The sequence below is a fragment of the Dendroctonus ponderosae genome, unplaced genomic scaffold (genome assembly GCF_020466585.1).
Source record: "Dendroctonus ponderosae isolate FM_Combo_2020 unplaced genomic scaffold, Dpon_F_20191213v2 Dpon_F_20191213_79, whole genome shotgun sequence".
In the NCBI taxonomy this organism is placed as follows: Eukaryota; Metazoa; Arthropoda; class Insecta; order Coleoptera; family Curculionidae; genus Dendroctonus; species Dendroctonus ponderosae.
The window spans coordinates 22,922-44,356 of record NW_026019006.1 but is presented as its reverse complement, the minus strand read 5'-3'; the positions used below and the strand labels follow the sequence as shown (position 1 = coordinate 44,356).

The window sequence follows — 21,435 nt, the reverse complement described above, 5'->3', positions numbered from 1 at the left end:
CACTCAGTTTCAGGAATTTTTAAAACTATTGGAAATCCAGAATCAAGATATTCCTAATCAGTCATCGAACAACCAAATGCCTGGTTGATTAATCGCCGTTTTCAATTTTCTATACTAAAAACAGGGCTTTCACCGGAATCGAAATCCGATCCAGCCAGCCGGTCTAATGTAAATATATTTTTCAGGACTTCCTGATTGTGATGCGAAGGCAGGAATATAAAGAAAGCCAACGCCCCACGTCCACCTAATGAATTGAATGTGTATTCTACAATGTCAACAGAATGGACAGAATTGAATCCGACTTGATTGGGCCCTTTAAAACTTCCGTTTGTCTTTTGGTAGGTATATATATGTAGGTATACAAAGTTAGGTCGGTCTCTTAATTTCGAAGCCTCGGTCCGCTCTTGTTAGGTACTTTTTCTGTTGGTTTGTTTGTTTCGTTGTATCCTAAAAATAGGAACCAACAACTCGTTTCCTGAACTAAAAACGAAGAGTGTCGATTCGCAATTTCATTGGCAATTTAAAACCCATTTCATGCATGCATTTACATAATCCCTTACGTTGCAAGAATGATCGGGTTTTTTCACCTCGACTACAAGGTGTTAAATAGGAGTTCGTTTTGCAAAGTAGCCACTCTAAACCATATTACATTATACGCACATTATCCATGCCAATATCAGTTTAATGCAAATTGTTTTTCAGATAATCAGCCAACGGCCTGAAGATGTGTATGCTTTCGATATATTGCAAAAACCTTTACCGTTTGAAATCGGCTAAGTAAGTGGGGTTTAATAGAATTCTTGGAAACATTATTAAAATTGATCCGATCCCTCATTGAAATCACCCACCAATGTGGGATATTCCAAATTGCCGATAAACCAATTTAAATAATGGTTTTTATTCATAAAATTAACGGAAACGGATGTTCGCTTTGTTTGAACATATTTTCGATTTAATAAGGTTCCATGAGGTTGTAACCACAGGAGCTTGAGTTATTTGTTTGAACATTTTATCAAAAGTATGAGAATTTAAATGTTAAAGGCACGGTTGTGGTTAAAAAATCACAACTTGCAAATGGGGGCAGATTTAAAGCTAAAATGTTACACATTTGTAGAAGACGCTTCCGATATTGAGCGGACGAAAGTTTATTGAATTTTCAACACTCAGTCAGTTTCGGTAATATTTGGAAATCTCGGTAAAATTCAGGATTCAGGTGACGCGCCTGCGGTAAAAAATTAACAAACGAGACGCCACTAAAATCTAGAATTTTGCATATTTATAGAACGAGCCTTAGTCTTTAACACTGTAAAAGTTCGATCGATTTTCAGCGCCTAGTAAGTTTCCAGAATTTTTAAAATCCGTTGTAAGTCAGAAAATTGCCTCATACACGGCTGTGCTTGAAAATGGGCCCCAACCTCACACACCGAAACAGATCTTTCGTTTTAACTCTTAACATTTAAACACAAAGCATTGGCCATTGAGAACGGTAAATTTCATTGCATTTTCGAACCTTAGTCGGTTTCTACAGTTTTGAAAATACGGTCTAATCCAGGTAACAATTGCAAACATGCACGCCTGAGATGAAAAATTCGTAACTTGCAAACGGATAGGGACTAAAGGCTGCAATTTTGCATATTTGTAGCCAAATGCCTTTGTTATTAAGGCAGTAAAAACTCGATTGATTTTCAGCTCTTACTGATTTTTTGGAAATTTTTCAATGGAATTCAGAAAATTGGCTCAAACGTGCTCGCGTGCGCCTAAAAATGACAAACTCGCACACCAATTTATATTTGCTGCTGGAATTTTCAGCGTTTTGAAAAAAATACTCTAGTTATTAAGGTACCTACTGAAATTTTATTGGATTGCCATCTTTCGCCCAGTTTCTGCGGCATTTTGAAAGTCTGGTCTAATTCTGACGACAGTTTCAAATATGTATGCCGATGGTAAAAAAATCAATTATGACAACTGGAACAGACTCAAGGCTGCAATTTCGAGTATTTATAGCAGAAGCCTTAGTGAGTACGGCTTGAAAAGCTCAATTGATTTCAGCCCCAACTCAATTTATGGAATTTTTTGAATCGGTTGTAATTCAGAAAATGCCCCTCGCGCACACGTGAGTGTTTAAAAATGTGCCACAAACTCGCAAAGCGATGCAGGTTTTCGGTCGTAATCCTGCGTATTTAGAGACAAAGCATCGGTTATCGAGGTGACTAAATTTCATTTAATTTCCGGTCGTCGTTCGGATCCTGCAGGGTTTCGAAAATGCAGTCTAATTCAGGTGGCAGTTACAAACAGGCCCGCCAGTGATTAAAAATTTACAAATTGCAAACCGGAGATCACAGGTTAAAATTTTGGATATTGGTAGTAAAAGCCTTCGTTAAAGACAGTAAACAATCAATTGATTGATTTACGCTCTTGCTAATTTCCTTAAATCTTTTGAATGAAAAATGTGTAACTCGCAAACCAGTTTAGATTTGTTACTGAAATTTCACCGTTTTGAGAAAACGCCGTAGTAGTCAGCGTGAGTAAATTTTCTTGTATAGAAAGCCCATTCTCAATTTCTGCAGCCGATTGAAATTCCGGTCTAATTCAGACGACAGTTTCAAATATGCACGTCTGTGTTTGAAAATTTACAACTCAGAATTTTGGGCAGCGTCAAGGCTGCAGTTTTTAACAGTTTTTTACAAGGCTTTTGGGACTAAATGATCGGAATTTTGTTCAAATCACAGAATGTATCGAATTTCTGGAAATTTTCAAATTTTCAAAATTTCCAGAAAGTTTGAAACATGCAAACGTGCCGTAAACAAACCCACAACTTGCAAAGTTCAACTGATTGAAAATTGGAATTTTGGACAGTTGTTCACAAGGCCTTAGTAATTATGTGTGCAAAATATAGTTCAATCGCCAATATTATGCAGCTTCTGAAAATTTTAAAATTTTGTCGGCAATATTTAGGATACAAATTCGGGGTAAGAAGATAAAACAATAACATAAATACTCGAATAGAGAAAATTATTGCTAGTGTTCTTTTAAAGATGGGTTTGAAAAGTCCTGCAAATTCTTTGAAAACATGACATTTTGCTTCCAAGGAGGCGAGAAACCACACTAACTAATTAGCTATAACTTCCAAACCGCTCATTCGATTTTAGTCAGATTAAGCGTGCTTGGGGGCAAATTTTACGTGCTTTTGCAACTAAAAATCTTCAGCCGCGCTCCAGACCTCATGTCAAAGAAAATATTTAGTCCATTGTTTATCTTGACTAGTGAAATAATTGCTGTTTTTTAGACACTTTCGGTCGTTGGATGAAGAAGAGGTAACCAAGACCCAAATCAGGAGACTTAACTGCAAACAAATGAGACGCAGTACTAATCACCCGAGCAGCAGATGCACCTTTTTATGCCACCAAGATTAAAACAGCTTCTAGCTATATTTAAATACAATCATCGAATTATTCATGCATCATTACGTATTCAAGTAGAGTCGACTGGAAGGCAGAAGAGTTGTTTAGAAACAAGTAGGTATCCCATAATGCAATTTAAAATAATTTGATGTAACCAATTCAATAACGGTTCGAATGAATGATCTATTAGCGTCAAACTAAAGTAAAGCGAGATGGTCGTTTTTTTTCGGTTCGAATCGCTTGAAAATTGAGATTGATTTTTGCAAATTGGATTCAAATAGACTTGCGGTTTGGTAGGTTAGATGAAAGTATGAAAACAAGACTGGCAGCGAAGACAATTAGAAACAATCGATGCTTGTGCGTTACTGCTTCATTCCAATCGGACATTTTGCCTATAAAAGATGCCAATTTGCGATTAAATCAAATTAATGCAGTTTTACTACGCTCATCAATCGCATTTTCTTTAACGTGTTCATCTCGTTTTCCCACGTTCCACAACGTAGTATCTAAACTGCCATATCTCGCAGCATATTCATTCATAAAATTTTATGGCCTCTTAGATCCTACATGGTCTGCTAAGTAGCTTGTTTAAAAGCTCACCACAAAAAAACAGCATTATCTTTGCGTATATCCATCTCAGGCCACGGTTTTTCTACTACAAGTCAGCAGTATTAACGAGGAAAATATGCTATTCAATTTGATTTGGTTTTTCATCTATTCTATACAGAGCCGAGAAGTGTGCCAAACCTATTGTACGGAATTAAACTGAGTAGCTGTATTGTAAAGCCCATTTAGAATAGAATAAATAGAGCTTAAAAGGATGGTTTTTCCAAAAAAGTTTTTAATACTATTACGGTCTTCTATGGATCTTGAAAGCAGTGGTGAATTTGATCTGATTCGCAAAGAAAAAGAGCAATTGAACAACGAAGAAGATTAAAAGAGCTGAAATTCGCTTCCTTCGTTTTAAAGCAGATGAACGCACTTTGCCTGAACATTTCAACTGTTTAAATTCGCCTAAATCTAATTAAAATTGATGTTATAGTACATGTATTCGATGGATGCATTCATTTCCTGAAAACATTTAAAATTTTGCGACGATTCACAAAAAGTTGTGGTTAATAAATCAAAACTCACAAACTTCGAAAAATTTAAGCCTGCAATTTTCAACAATTGTTCGCAAAAGCTTAGTAATTAAGTGTCTAAACATGTATTAGATTTGAAGCACTTGTTCAGTTTCTACACATTTTTAAATATCCGAGTTTGTTCATAAAACAGTTTGGTGCAGGGCTGTGGAAAAAAATTCTCAACTCACAAACTGCCTGAATTAACAGTGCATTTTTTAACAGTTGTTCACAAAGCTTTCGCAGAAAAAAGTCAATAATTTCAGTCGATTCGCAGGTTTTATTCAGCTATTTTTCTTAAATTTTGCGATAATTCATCAAAAATTTCAAACGTACAGTCATGTGCAAAAAAATCACAACTCACAACCTTCAGAAAACTTAAAGCTGCAAATTTAGTGGCTCACAAGGCCTCAGTTATTTACTGTACAGAAATTCGATTGATTTGCAGGCTTGTTTCAAATTGTGCAAACTTCGGAAAGTTCGCTATAAGTAATCAAAACGTTTCAAATGTGCAGGGGTGTTGGGAAAAATTCACAACTCCCAATCGTCAGAAGCGGCAAGGCTGCAATTTACCACAATTGTTTACAAACTCTTAGTAATAAAATGTGAAACATTTCGATCGATTTGCAGGACTCAGTAAGTTTCTGCAAATAAGAACTATTTTACGAAAATGAATAGAAAGATTCCAAACGTGCAGGGCTGAGCAAAAAAATCACAACTCACAAAGTTCGGAAAATTTAAAGCTGCAAATTTCGACAGTTGTTCACAAAGCCTCAGTTATTAACTGCCCACAATTTTAACAGTTTTAAATCTTTCAGTTCCTGAAAAAGATCCAAATGTGCAGAGCTGTGCAAAATAAATCAGAACTCACAAACTCCAGCAAAGTTGAGGCTGATATTTTGCACAGTTGTTCACAAAACCTTAGCAATTATGTCCACAACTTTAACCGGTTCACCAAAAGCTTTCAGTTTGTGGAAATCTTTAAAATTTTGCGATAAACCATAATGTAGTTTTGACCGTGCAAGCCTGTAGGAAAAAAATTACAACTTACAAACTTCACCAGACGTAAGGATGGAAATTTGACAAGTTATTAAGAAAGCCCTAGCAATAAATCGCGTTAAATTTGAATCGATTTGCAGTATTTATTCAGTTTCTAAAAATATTTTCAAATTTGCATTAATTCATCCCAAAGCTCCAAACGCGTAGCGCTATGCAAAAAATTCACTTGTTTTGCATAGCGCTACGCTACTATACAGACTTTAGTAATAAAGTGGCCAACATTTCAATCGATTTGCAACATTTATTCAGTTCCTGGAAATATAAAAAAATTCGCGATAATTTTTCAAAACAATGCAAAGGTGCAGGAATTTGCAAAAAAATCACAACTACAAACTTGAGCAGTTATAATTCTTTAATTTTTCACAGTTATTCACGTAGCCCTAGAGATAAGGTGTTATAAAACTGAATTGATTTGAACCATTTATTCAGGTTCCGTAACTGTTTAAAGTTCGGCGATTATTCATAATGTGCAGGGCTATGCAAAAAACACGCACAACTTGCACACTTCGGCAGACTTAAAACTGAAATTTTGCGCAGTTGTTCACTGGACCCTGTCGATCAACTGGAACAAATTTTAATCAATTAACAGATTTGTTTAGTTTCTGCAATTTTTTAAATTTTCGCGTTAATTCAGATCGTTGATTCGAACCCGCGAACTAAAACTACCGAAAACAGTCGCTTTGCGTGCTTTTTTGCCACTTTTATTTATTTAAACACACTGATTTAAAAACCCATTCCATATCGGAATTGTTCAAAAAAAAATCTCAACCTCGCCCTGATCTGGCATAGATAAACTAGATAAATCCCGTTAAATTAAGTTCAACGGATAGTTGAAAGCGATTGGAAATTGCCCATTCATTGCTGGACACTCAATAATTAATTAAAATTGTAATGAATTGAAGAAACAGAAATGTAATTTTTAAAGATTATTTCCGTTTTAAGTTCGTTGCGGTCGAATTGGCAAATATCTGTGTAAAGAGCCGCTTTTTGGAAAAAATCGACGATGCCATCGATAACATGGCGTAAAAAACAGCCGTAAATGAGCAGAATAACCGATTCATAATCGTGCATTTTAATTCGATTGTGATTTTCGGTTGATATTCGCTGGTAGCTGAAACGGCAGCTGTTTTTCTTGGAAGGTTTTAATTAATGGAAATCTTCGTTAATATTCATGGTTGAGAAGACGGCGGCCATTATGGAGATGCGACAGTAACTAGCACAAATCGTGCAACTTTTTGCGATATTATTTACTGGGAAAAAGTGCTTCCACATTAACAAATCAATGTAGTTTATGAGAATCGAATGTGCGTCGCGAAATTCCGGATGATGTTAATTGTATCTAATGACCATTTAACAGCTATGCTTTATAGTTATGTTCTTTTCTTGCGTCGCCTCCTTTTTCTGCTCCTCATTTCTTCAAATCGTTTGATACTTTTATGTGCATATGTTTGAATCTATTTGCTTTTATTCACGTTCGCGGTCGATTTATTCATGCTACCGGTTTGTATTAAGCAAAACCATTGCGACTCAAAAATGGAAAAGTTCCAATTTCCACAATGGAAAAAGTGGAAGTGTCAGGAATAAAACAATGGCTGTGGCCCTGCGGTAATCCTGGAACGGCCATAAATCAGGAGCGCTAGAGGAAGGACGCTATATAAGCGTCGATGTTGTGTGCGTATTCCCTGAATGGGAAACGAAGGCACTATATCATCGCTGGATTTCCGGGATGGAAAATCCTGGATAAAAAGGCGGTTTGAAGATATTAATATTTTCGAGGAAAACAACAGCTATCTGGAATTGAATGTTTGCCGGTTTTCAGACACTTTGAATGAATAAATCATGCTCGATGGCGACTGGATTCTTCGCAGCCCAGTAGCAAACATAATTTTCACATTAAAAATCACTCACAAGTTTACCTAAATAAAAAAACGACAATACGGCTTCGTGTACAAGAAGAACAACGAACTTCTTGTCCATATTCCATTTCGATTCGAAAGTGGTCGAAACGAGGGGCGGAAAAAAGCCTGATGGAATATACAAAGCTCCGCATCCAAGATTTATGAAACAAAGTTATTTTGACACAAGACCGAAACGAGATATCCCATTCCATCTAAGTTTTTCCTTCCATTTTCCGCCATTGTATAACGAAAGCGAGGAGAATAATCTCGGGCCTGGTAAAAAGTTTGCCTGAAAAATGACAAATAGCGATGTGGGAACGAATTACCGCAAAAACATGCCTAATATTTCCGAAATGTGGAAGTTGCATTAATGTCCGTTTCATTATCGAATAGTTAAAACAAAAAGTAGGAAGCATTATTAGTATGGAAAGAAAATATTTGTATATTTTTGCAGGGAAATTTTGTATGACTTAGTGCTCGAATTTGCTCTATCAACCCGAAATATTTTCAGTCCAATTAAGAAAAATGCCTACAACTTTGATACTTTCAATGAGACCTTCCTTATAAAAATGCATATGATCCCTACACCTAAATCCTGAAATTTCCGCAATAAATGGTAATGTTTGCAAAATTTCGACGTTTAATGTACATTGCGGTATTTTTTAGGTATGGTTTAAATATTTCCTAACTTTTCACAGCGAATATTTTCTGACTCGGCGATCCGGTTTGAATATTTTTAAAGAAAATTGTAGCTTCATTCTGGGATTAAATTTGTGTTATAACAAAGCATAAAAATAAAACAAACGCCTTTTACAGGTACCCCAGAAAAAAGTATACGATGTTACAGCCTCGTCCCTTCTGAGTAATTTGGAATAATCGTCTGTTTATTCTGAGCGATCTCAGAGATATATCTTTTTTCGTTTTAGAGAGCCGGTTAAGCTACCAGGTTTACATTGCTTGATAGAGTTAAATTGTGCAAGTTTTGTACCAAAGATCAGTTTAGTGTTTCTGGTCTCACGCTAATGCAAAAATTAAAAATTTGGACGGGTCTGCAGGTGTTGGGCGGTATTTAGAGAACCGGTTAAGTTACAAAGCTCTAGTTTTATTTGATTGATAGAGCGTTATTTCACTTTCACTAGTCACTTTCTGTCCAAAACATAGTTTTTCTAAATACAAACATTCAAAATCAAAATATCGGGTCTTTAGGCCGGCTCTCGGTTGTTGGCTGGTATTTAGAGAACCGGGTAAACTGCAAAGCTCTAGTTTCCATTGCTTAATGGAGCGATAAATTGCGTACTGTTTTGCACAAAATATCAATTTAAAAATGGTTCGAGTTTTCACGCTAAATATAAAAATTTAAATTTAGTGCGGATCTTTTGAACCGCTTTTATTTGTTGGTTTGTATTTAGAGAACCGGTTGAACTACAAAGCTCTATTTTCCATTCCTTAATAGAGCGTTAAATTGCGTACTTTTTGTATCAAATATCAGTTTAAAAATGTTCCGAGTTTTCACGCTAAATGTAAAAATTTAAATTTAGTGCGGATCTTCAGAACCGCTCTTATTTTTTGGCTCGAATTTAGGGAACCGGTTAAACTAAAAAGCTCTAGTATCTATTGTTTAATAGAAAGTTAAAGTGTGTACTTTTTGCACCAAATATTTATTTAAAAATGATTCGAGTTTTTACGCCAAATGCCTTCCAATTTGCAAAATCTTCAGAACCGTTCTTATTTGTAGTCTCGTAGTTAGAGAACCGGTTAAACTGCAAAGCTCTAGTTTCCATTGCTTAATAGAGCGTTAAATTGCCTACTTTTTTGTAAAAAATATCAATTTAAATTTTCACGTTAAATGTGGAACTTAAAAATTAATGCTGTTGGCTTAATTTTCAGACCGATTGAACCACAGAGCTCTGGTTTTCATTGCTCTATAGAGCGTTAAATTGTGCATTTTTTATCCTAAACACGGTTTTTCTGAATTCAAAATTAGAGCGAGGCTTCCGAACAGCTCTTCCTTGATTGCTAGTATTTTCAGAACCGGTTGAACCACAGAGCTCTACTTTTCATTGCTTGATTACAACGTTAAATTTTGCACATTTTTGTATGAAACATCGTTTTAGAACTATTCCTCGTTTTAACCCTGAATGCAAAAATTAAGAATGAATGCGGGTCTTGTCTTAAGAACAGCTCTTAATTGTTGGCTCGTATTTTGAAAACCGGATGAATTATAAAGCCCTAGGTTTTGTGCTTGCTAGAGCGTTAAATCGCGCACTTTCTATAGCAAACATCGTTTTTATAAATCTCACAAGGATCTTCAGAACCACTTAATTGCTAAAGTTTGTGTCCTATGACTAAATTATCTTTGTTTTCACGCCTAAGAATCTTGTTTTAGAGTTACTGACGTAACAAAAAAACTTAGCTTGACAGCTAAAAACTTGTAATAAAATTACATTGTTCAGCGTTCCACAAAAATAAAAAAGTAAGTTCGGACAGTGCGAGCAGTATATGAAAAATGCATATGTCTTGAATGGCTCAGAATAATCAAAATATTTAAGACCAAAACTACTCAGAAGAAATGAGGCTATAAGATCATATAGTGTTTTACTGTCTGAGCTATCCCAAATTGCCCGCAGGCGTATTTAAATTTTGCCCAAGAAAGCATATCGCTATACACCCCACAATATTTTCGTTACAGTTTTTCGCATTTTCTATAGCCTAAATTTCGACTGAAAATAGAGCTTTAATACGGAAAAAAATTGTTCAAATCCGATTACCGAATAAAAAAATATTCACCGTAAAAGATTTCTTTGATACAGCAGTAAATGCTTGTCTTACGTCCAGAAAAAACTCTAAGCCCCACAAGTTGCGTTCATGTCCATTTCTTTCGATAATGCGATTAGCTGATCGAAATGTACGTGTTTCTAGCCATTGCTCCAACCAAATTCAATTTTGCTTGTTGCGCTTCCAAAATATGTAGCTCTTATAATACATGCATCTCACATAGTTTGAAATCTTTTAGGCAGATAAATATGTATATTACATGTTAACGGGTCCAAAAGAAGAAAACGCGGTTTCTTCAAAGAGCTGATGTGGTGGCTGATCGTCCCGAAACATGCGTTCTTTACACCAGAAACGTGATACTTTGTATCGCAGGCCACATGAATGTATTACCGGCAAGTTAGACGGTTAATCGTTCTTAATCTTCTCGGAAGCAGACGTTTTCTTCACATCCATAAACGCGACAGTTCTTATCAAAAGGTCATAGGAAAATTATGTGCGCAACACTTGTGAACAGTGCCTCATCCATCTAGGAAGATCGCAGCTAGTTGTGAAGAAAAATTGAATAGGTTTTCAACTAATTCTCCAATTCATAATAGCTGTGGCTAATTTACGCATTGCACGAAATTGTTTTGGATAACCACAATTCATTCACTCGCACACTCCGGTCAGTCACCCAACTTTTTTTTCAATTCTTTCCTTGATCGCGCTACCATTCAACGAATTTTAGCCGGTCAGAATTCTCGAAATAACCCACTAGGATTCGAAATCCTATCAAACTATTTGATATTTTTTGGGCAAAAGCCTGTCAAAACAAGGCGCACTTAGTATTGAAACCAGATGGAGGAGCGTGGGAATGAAGATGTGCAGTGCAGTACCCATTGAAGAATGGTTAATGCGGCCCCGATGCAATAGATTTATAGGCGTGAAATTGATCATTGTGATTTGGCTGTGGCAACATTTATTGCATTGTTCGTTTCTAGTGTTCTACTCATCGGGGAAAAAACAGTGCAGCGATAAATGCACTGTCGGTTGCAGATCAACAGGGCCAAGAAAAACAACAGCAATTCATCAATCCATTTGAGGCAGAAACGAAAAAAAAATCGGTAAATCTTAGCTTGAACCCCTTGAAGTGAAAATGATCATTTGCACGTCTATGAATAGTCACGGATGGGCTATTTCCATTATTGATACTATTAGCGGGATTTAAGCACCATTTAAGCAAAAAAATCCGTTAACATTGTAAATTCACTGACACGTTTTGGGAGGTTCTTCACGGAAAAAGAAATTAATTTAAATAAAGCGTCTGCGGTTTCAGCGTTTAGCTTGTAATGCTGGGCATAAAACAAATTTGTTCTACCTATCAGCAGTTTGGCCGGATAGAAATTGATCGGATATTGATTTTCAACTACTGGGGTTTTTAATAGCTATTTCAAGCATGATTTTTACATAATACGTTACTCGCATGGATCTCCAGGCTTTTGCAGTCACACAACTGAAAAACGTGAGGAATTTTGTTTACATTCAAATGTTAACAAAAAGTTTTGCTGATTTTTCAGGAAACAGATTGAGTGAGCGCCCTAATTTTCACACCTCTGAATAGAGCACTGAATGGTACTTTCAAAAGTGAAGCATCGCTGGAAAAATCGTCGCAGATTTCAATCAAGAAGTTGACTTCTTGTCTCAAGATAACTATTGGATTTACGCGGCTCAAACACTACGTGACTTTTTTGGTCATATTTCACGAATAGTTTGTTACAAAGAAGAGTCTACAAAGAAGTTCTTGTCGTTGGAGAGAGAACTAAAAGTCCGTTTAAGTAGGTGGAACGTGGGTGAATAAATGCTGTCAGTTTTCATACAGCAAACGAAATTATGTGAATAACTAACATCTAAGAGCAAGATTAGGACACAATTTCAAGTTTTACGCCACACTTTTGCTCATGTCTCTGGAATCAACTTAGCTAGCGGACTCAATTATTCACCACTGGATAGAGCACTAATCGGTGCTTTCAGGAGGTGAAGCACTGTTAAAAAATTTTTGTAATTTTCCCAGAAAAAAAAAGAAAGTTTCAAGAAAACTTCTATTTTTGCACTGTTGATTTTTAAAGTGCGAAATCGAAAGACACTGCCCTTTTCAGCAGATCTCAGGAACCATTTTGGCTACAGAGTCCGTTTTTATGTCGTTTCAAAGACAATTAGAAGGCCAATTTAGTGCGACGATGTGAGTGATTGATGGCATCATCCAACAAGCGAAATTTGACAATCGCACATTCAGGTGCAAGAAATGCTAACTTTTCTTGCATGATGCCACCTTTTTCTTGTGTCTCAGGAACAAACTGAACTACTCTTTAGAAGATAGGCACTAAAGTTGCGGAAAGTTTCGTAAAAATCGCGTCAAATCACGATTTTTTGTGCTTAACAAATATGAGTCTCAAAGTTGATGTTTTCGGTCCACTGTGTCCATTTAGAAATTCGTGTTTACCGACATAAAGAAGGAAAAAATTTGAAAATTTTCCAATCTTTATAGGAGACTCTTTTGACTTTCTGAAGACTGGCAAAAAATTCTGATTTTTGTTAGATTTGAAAATCTTAGCCTGAAAAATGATGTTGATTCAGTGAACTGCGCTCTCTATTGAAAAATTCGTATCTCATAACCAAAAGCAAGGAGCGATTTGAAATGTTCACATTCTTTAGGAAAAACCCGGTTTTAACGATGCAGCAAGTTTCAGGAGAATTGCACGAAATGTTGATTTTTTATAATGTCTGGTAAATTTGAGTCTCAATGTTGATGTTATAAGTAAACTGCGCTTTCTCGGTTAAAAAAATTGCATTTTTCAACTGAATCAAGCAGCAGTTTCAGATTTTGACAGGCTTTAGAAGATACTCCGCTTTACATATTGTGAAAGCTTCGGCAAAATTGCAATAAATCACGCTTTTTCTCAGTTTAATGTATGTGAAAGTCTCAAATTGACGCTTTCGGAACACTGCGCTCTCTATTAAAAAATAATTTTATCCTCCAAACTACCGGAAGGAAAAATTTGAAAAGATACTTATTCCTAACTATAATCAAAATTTCGAAGAAAGGCACAAAATCATGACTTTTGTTCGATTTGAAGACGATTGTGCGAGTCCCAAAATTGATGTTTTCAGTCAACTGCGCTCCCTCTTTTAAAAATTCGTCTCTCATAGCTCGAAGCAAGGAGCAGTGTAAAATGTTGACAATATTTAGAAATCGTTCGTCGCCAAAGTCTGGAAAAGCGGGGTGGAAATCGCATTAAATCTTGAATTTTGTCAGTTGGATAAATATGAGCTTTAAAATTGATGTTTTCAGTCCTGTGCTCTCTTTAAAAAAATCGTTCATTTCAAATTGAAGCAAAGAATAAATCGACACTTTCGGAATCTTTAGAAGATGCTCGGTTCTAACGATGTAGAAAATTTCGGAGGAATTGCAAATTTCTGATTTTTACCAGCTTGCTACATTTGAGTCTCAAAATGAAAGGTTTTGGGCAACTGTGTTCTATCCTTTAAAAGTTCTTAACTTACAAACTAAAGGAATAAATAATTTGACATTTTTACCATGAAGCAAGCATACTTAACTCAACAGATGCAAATAGTTTCAGAAGCATTTCGCAAAATCCTGATTTTTCCCAGGTTGATATCAACTCCTTTAACCATCCGGCAGAGACACTTCACTCTAGAGACGCAAAAGTCTCAGAAAATGTGCAAAAAATTCTGATTTTTGCCAGTTTGACGAAGCTAAGGCCCAAAATTGATGTTTTCAGCCAAGTATTTGTTTCTACATCACTGGATAGAGCGGTAAATAAAACATTTGTAAAGTAAAAAATATATTGAAAAATGTAGGCAGTTTTCACACAAGAAGCCAACAAATATTCTAAGAAAACTAATGGTTTTGTGCGTTAATATTTTAAATCGCAAAATGCACTCATAGACCACTCCGCCTGTTTCGTCGAATCTCAAAAACCCTTTGAGCTTTTTAGCTTTTTTTTCATATCTCAGGTATAAATTCAGCAAGCGCATTTGTTTCTACATCATTGGATACAGCAAATTGGATAAATAACACATCCAAAAAGAACAAGATCAATTGGGAACTGTCTGCAGTTTTCACGCAAAAGTTAAAAAATTGAAAATCAAGAGACAAGAAAATCGCAGTTTCACTGAACAGCAGTAGCCTAATAAATGAATTAAGCTAGAAATCTTGTGTGAGAAAGCAGACTCACCCTGTATGTTTGCTACATGAAAAAGTAAAATATTCATTTTCGTTTAATGCTGTGGTTTCGCTTATTTTTCAAAATGTATTGATTCCACATGATTAAGGCCCCTCTTTGCATGTCTGTTTTTCTACAGGGCGATTCAACTTTAAACAAAAAAAACACAGAAATTTATAAAACCGTTTGGGTAAAAAAGCTTTGTTACTAAAGGCCGGCTACAGTTACTAAAGTTTCAAAAAAACTCCCGGTTTTTCGCGAATATTTTTTTAAGTCCAAAATCAATTGACGCAATTTTGCATCGTATCTCAAAAACGTTCGTTAACCTATTGTTGAATAGAGAATTAACTGCCCGAGTCAATCTGGGAAACTTGCATGAGGAACTACTGGTATTTTTGACACAAACACAATATTTGAAAATCACACTTTCAGCTACAAATGTGCTCAATTAAAGGCTCAAAATACCCAACAATAAAAACGCATGGAGTGATCGATACTAACATCCACCGTATATCGACGCCCATTTAACAAATAGCATTAGAGAGTGTTGGAATCGAATTATGTTCGGTTGAAATTGTAGCATAAGCCCGAAGAAATCACTGTTAGTCGCTGTTGTGGTCATTTTTCACCGCCGCTTTTAATTCAATCGTTTCATTAACCTTAGCCAGTCAAAGCAAAACCAAATAAAAATCGTGCCATTTTACAATTAACCGCGACTTAATTTCTCGTTTAATTGTTAATTTTCCGAATTGTTTTCAAACAATGGTGGCCGATTTGCAATTCGACTGTTTTGTTCATCCCCCGGATCCACTTGAAATGCGATCAAATCGCAAAAAAAGCTGCTCGAATTTAAAACATTTCAAATGTAAGCTGCGTTCGAGATTTACTATTTGTATACCAGCCTCCAACCAACCAGCCAACTATTTTGATATAAAAAACCCTCCCTCGATAGCCAATTAAGTGGTTTTAAGAAATTTTCGTTTGTTTTAGGGTTCACACTGCAACCAATCACGACACTAGTTAGAACAGTCAGTCGTTTATGGACGAATGGACATCGAAATAAATCTGAAACGCAGTCGACAAAGTCGCGAATGAACCGTGAAAATGTAAAGTAGCACCGTGAGAAAACAAAAACCGTTTTAATGCTTCATTAAACAAATTTAACGAAAAGATGGCCTTTATTTTCCTGCATTACCAGCCTCGTCCCTTTTTATTCGGATCCTATATAGATTAATCATCCATTTAAATTAAAAACTTTTTCAATCGAATATTTATACAACAGATAAGGTTGTTAGCTTGAATGATGCCATAAAACTACAGAGGGTTCACTTTTTGCCCGCAATCTGGGGCGCATTATAAAGTTTGATGAGATGATCGTTGGGTTGCGATGATCAACTGATGGAAAATCGCCAGTTTTCCCAGTTTAACGCAAATGTTCCAATAGGGATGACTTAATGGAAAAACTGCCAATAAAATTTGCAATGAAAATTAATGTCCACGTCAAGTCATAAAGTTTTGAATGATACGGAACAATTAAAATAAACGACTCCAACCAGGTAATTTTCTAGTAATTACTATGTAAACGGTATTGTAATAATTGTGCTAACATGCTGAATCGTAAAAACCAATAGCGATATTGGCTGTTTAATTTTCCATTGTGAATTCGCGTTTAAAGCATTATTAGAGACTTAACTAAAACCTCTTCAAATAAGCTGGTAAGCAATAGAAGGACTTACCTCCGGACGAGATGAAGGCGACCAAACCTGTAACAAAACCACTCGCGATTCTGTCCTGTTGGACACCAAAGAAACATTTTAAATCCTTCCATTGCATGCGTTGTTCAGTCCATTTGCATTGCAACTTTGCATCAGACTTAATTTTAATGAAACTAAAACATTTTCACTTGCCGTTTCTCGTACAGTATTGATGTTGAAGGCGAACGATCGCGACCAAACCTGCAACAAAACCCCTTTTGATTTTTTCTTGTTATAGTCAATAAAAATCCTGCTAAATATCCCTAATATGCAACATGGAGAAAAAGAAAAACCGTGCCGACGAAAAGAATTTTTATGGCATTTTGTGGCAGCGCTCGGCTCTGTAATTTTGCATTTTATTAACAAATTGCGCCAATTCAGTGGCAATTAAAATAGATTTGAATGGACTATGCGCGGTCTGCGCGCAGTTAAGACAAAGATAATTTTTATTGTGGGGAATTACCCCTATTTTTTTCTTGTATTGTTAATGGCGACCAGCAGTAGTTCGCAGGATTGGCAGCCTAATCGGTTCGATGGAAAGAAGCAAAGGATTTCCATGTGGTTGAGAAAACAATTTGCCGGATAATTGTTACATTACCGCTAAAGTAAACTGAAACAAATGGGAAAATGACTATAATTCCCAGTTGGCCCCTCCCAGCCAATAAATTTAAGCAAACAATCCTATAAATTTCCGTTTAACAGGCATTCATAATAAAATTATATAATTATAGACGGATAAAGCCAATTGCGCCCGCATAGTATGCAAAACGCTCATTTAACCGCCTTGAAGCATTGACAGGCTCTAACTGTTGGTGACTACCGTCCAGTTATTATAATGAAACGATCGCCTAAAGGATTTACCAATAAATCCTTTCAACGCTTGTTTTAATCAGGTGTCGTTTTTTTTAAGTTGAGAAACTGACTCTACAGAGCGTCTAGAAGAAATCAATCTAAAACCATGCATTCTCTGTTTCAGAGCAGGAGGAGGACTCAACGTGTGGAAGCTCAAACTCAAAGTTCCCTCAGCTAATCTCAAAGGATATCGATGAATAAACCCGCAAATAATGACAAAGTTACATTTTGAGTAGAGCAAGTGAGGGCTAAAATCGAGCAAAGTTTCTTTGAACCAAAGGAATCAACATTCAATTGCTTATAAAACTATTAAAATCCAGTTTTTTTCGATGATTTTGATGTTCGTTTGAGTTCGTTCGGATTTGTTTCGGCTCGATTATATGACAAACAAAGTCCGAATTTGGTTGTTGGAATCGCAGGAAAACCAGCTGATTTTGAATGACCCTAAAATTGTTTTGTGTTTTTTCTGCGATTTTGAGAATACTGTTTATATTCTGATTTATTTTCCTGACTGCTTGTACTTGTTATGATATTGCTATCTTTTGTGGGTCTCAGTCAAAGTGTGAACTCGAAATTTTGAATATCGTTTATTTTATTACGTTTCGGCGAGACAACATCAGATTTAAAATCTACATGAACTCATGATTGGTAAAAATCAAAGTTCTTTTAGGTATTTGCCTTCTTGAAACCTTAAATTTGGCTGAATTATTTTCTACATTTTAGAAAATGTATTATTACATATGCAACACCTCAATTTTTTTTTCAATAAATTAATTGTTCTCCAAGTGAGACTGCTCTTATAACTTCGCCTTCTTCTTCAGTTCGTCTGTGTTCGCTCCGATTCGTTTTGGTCAGTTTCACTTTGTTAGAATTCATCTGGGTTTTTCACAATTAAATCACAGCAAAACACTGCCGAGTGTCCTGAATTTTCATTGAACTCAAATGAAGCTTTTTGCAAAATCAGTGAAAAACGTGTGTTAGTTTCGGTTACTATTAGATGGTTTGGATTTGTTGGGGTTAGTTTGGTTTCATTTGGGTTCGCTTGGGTTAGTTTCGGTTCATTTGGGTTGGTTTACCTCGGCTTAGTTTGCGTTACTTTTACACAACTAAACACTTGAAAAATCCGCATTAATGAATAAAATTTCCAAATTTTTTTTTTTAAATACGGAAATTTAAAATCCGCGTTATTTCGCGAATCTGTTGAGAATATTTCAGAGTTTCATATGTAGTTTTTTTATTGATTTACCAAGGCAGTGACTTAAAAAATTTCCAAGTGAATGCATTTCCTTATTGCATGAGTTTTTCAATAAGTAAATAAATTAGTTTAGAAAAGTTAGAAAGAAAAGGGGTTCGAGAGAGTAAAACAAATTCTCAACTTGTGCGAAAAACAATCTCAAAATCAGAGAGTTTGGAGGGATTTTCTGCATACAAACAATTAGAGTATAATGGATTTATAATCTGATGTGAAACAAAGAACAATTGTAAAATTCATAGGTATTTTTGTATTCGAGTCAGGGTCGTGCCCAAAGGACTCGGCACCAACAATCACATTAGAATATAGTGGATATTGAAGTTGAACATCCAAATTAGGATGTAACGGACATGGTTGTTCGAAACCATATGAATTCGCCCTCTATTTGAGTTTTTAAGCACAGTAATATAAAAAATTGCCTCCAATTCGCTGGTTTTAAATGCATGATATTTCAAATTTTTTTTCACAATTCCACTTAAGAGCACAAAACCGCCAGTCGCTCGCTTCTTATAAATTTTGGAAAATAAGTGAATACCACAATTTTATAAATATTTATCCCGTAAATCCGGCAGTGTTTTCAACATTTCCTTATGGCATTTGGTTTTAGAGATATTTCAGTTTTTTTTTGGAAACAACGTTGTTGGAATTAGCTCAAAAACGGTTTATGGTACAAATCTGCAACATTTTCTCTGATGCTTTTTCTGATGCTGGAATATTTCATCCAGAACACCTTTTCTCTCTCCCAAAATTAGTAATGCAAACGAAAATAAATTGTGAAAAATCGACACAAATCCTAAAACTTCAATTTCTCAAGCAAAAACAAACAAAACCTTCCAGAGGTTTGCTTTCACAGACAGTTTCTCACGGACAAAACCATGCCAACATGGCTTGGTTTGTTTTGCAAAAAAACCCGGGAAAAATTGTGTGTAGGTTCTTAAAAGACTGAATTTTCAAAGCTGGATAAAGTCCTCAAATCTCAACTAAACGGGTTCATTTTCACTCAACTAACGTTGACAAATTCTTTGTTGTCGGTGCATTTAAGCAGGTGAAAACCAATAAATTGGATTGTATTATTTGTCTGGCACAGAAACCACTTGAACTTTTGATTTGGTAGCTGGAATCAACTGATTTTTTTCAGTTGATGTACTCACTATTTGTGAGCATGTTTGGGCCCTTTGTAATACATTGGAGCATTCATAGTTTTTGCGCAAAAAATGATTGCTAAATATTTAGAACTTCCTTTAATTTTTCGTTTTTGAGCAAAAATCAACACAAATTTGTAGGTTTTTTGTAACGAACCTCAAGACACTAAACCCCAAAAAATAATGAAAGTGGAACAAGAAAAGTTGAAAGTCAGAGAGGATGAGGCAGTTCATCAGCCGTCCAATTAGTCGCGTTGATCAATTGCGGGATTAGCATGCAACAGTCTTAAACGGATCGACATGCATTCGGCATCCAGAAAAACCGATACGTAGAAAATTTGAATTGTAAAATGATGGGATGACAGCCGGTAAAAAATTGCCCACAATGGCCACTCAGTTGCAAATTATAACGCGGCGTGTACGCCAGTTTTTGTGCCGATGTCGGCCGCTTTGAGCCACTTGCATACATATCTACCAACATTTAAATAATTTATATGTATGTACGCATTGGAGAGTCACTTTTTCAATTGTACCGCGAACAATGCATCGGACGAAGACGGCATCTGACGGAAACTTGCTCCGGATGACCACTTGAAATCAGTAGCGTTCTTTCGAGGTCCAGCTTAAAAATCACCAAAGTTCCCAAGGGAAAAATTTCAAGTGCATTTACACAAAGCGTTTTGAAGGGACCTTGATGGGTCAGTTTCGGTTTTCGTCCCATCTTCAACTAGCGTCTCTGTGTGGTCTTTTAAATTAATCAAATTTCTTCAGAATAACGAGAAGTTGACGCATTTAAGTTTCATCAGTCTCCGCCCCTGTCGAATAATAATCCGAAGGCAAAAACGCCCAGTTCGCATCATATAAAAGTAGTGGAAAAAACAGCAGCCCGTTGAAGAAAGAATGGAAACAGCCGAAGAAAATAAGGTAAAAAGCAGAAAATTGCGCGGCGAAAAAATCGTCCAAGCAGCTTTTTATGTTTGTGGGAATTGCACGTTCGCTGTATTTGTTCTTAATTAAAACCAAATCCACGAAAGTCGCATTGATCGCATGCGACAGTTGGGAACGGAGGCCTCATGTTTGGCACTGATAATTTGGGCATAAAAATGCGAAGCGTTTTTCCACCAAAACAGCGTACACAATTAATTATTTGTTTTTATAATTTTTTTACGCGATTTCTCATAGTCAATATGAAGGAATTTCGATGCTGGGTACGTTTACGTTTTTTCTCCTCCGGCTCACTTCGACGTTCATACATGCGAAATTCGATGCACTGTGTATTGTTTAATATTTATGAAAATATAAGTTCAACGGATCTTTCGTCTCATAACTTCTTGTCATTCAGCCAGTTTTTATACGCATCTCGGAATGATCATTATAATGAGCGGGATTATACAATTAAATAAACATGGGAGTCCCATTTCGAATTTGAAATCAGTTTTTTCGTCGCGAATTTATATTTCAGCAATTTTAATTAGGAAAAATGCTGCCTTATGGTATGTTGCGGCATGTAAACATATGCCGATAAGCGAAGAAAAATTCAATTCCCCGACAAATCTTGGTTGAACAATACCGAAATTATGAGCGTCCACTCAATCAATGTAAAACCCATAATAACGGGGCAAAAAACGACACGAGCACCATCGACACCAATAATTAGGTGTACCGGATTCGATATTATCTCACTGAATAACTGGACCACCCCAGTTATGGACAAGCAATTAAAATTAAAGCTCCATACTATATTTACCGGGCATGGTTTATAATCAGTATGTAAATCCGGTCGTACCTCACGATATTCGCGCATTTACTGGGTCGGTGAAAGAACACAACCAGGTCATGTTCTGCTGCGCAATTTTCCCGAGGAAAACTTTTCAAAAAACCATCCCATGTGTGTGTGAGTTAGGAAAAACTGGCCCTCACTATGGCCGCTCAGACCTTTAACCACCCGGCATTTATAA

General features: G+C 36.0%; 1 long non-coding RNA gene across 1 annotated transcript; it reads left to right on the top strand.

Annotated features, from left to right (window-relative positions):
- The first annotated feature begins 207 nt into the window (after nt 1-207).
- On the top strand, nt 208-15,647 carry LOC125505303. The gene is made up of 3 exons (XR_007282051.1): nt 208-338; nt 3,287-3,515; nt 15,468-15,647. It is a non-coding gene; the product is annotated as an uncharacterized LOC125505303 (long non-coding RNA).
- The last annotated feature ends 5,788 nt before the right edge of the window (nt 15,648-21,435 follow it).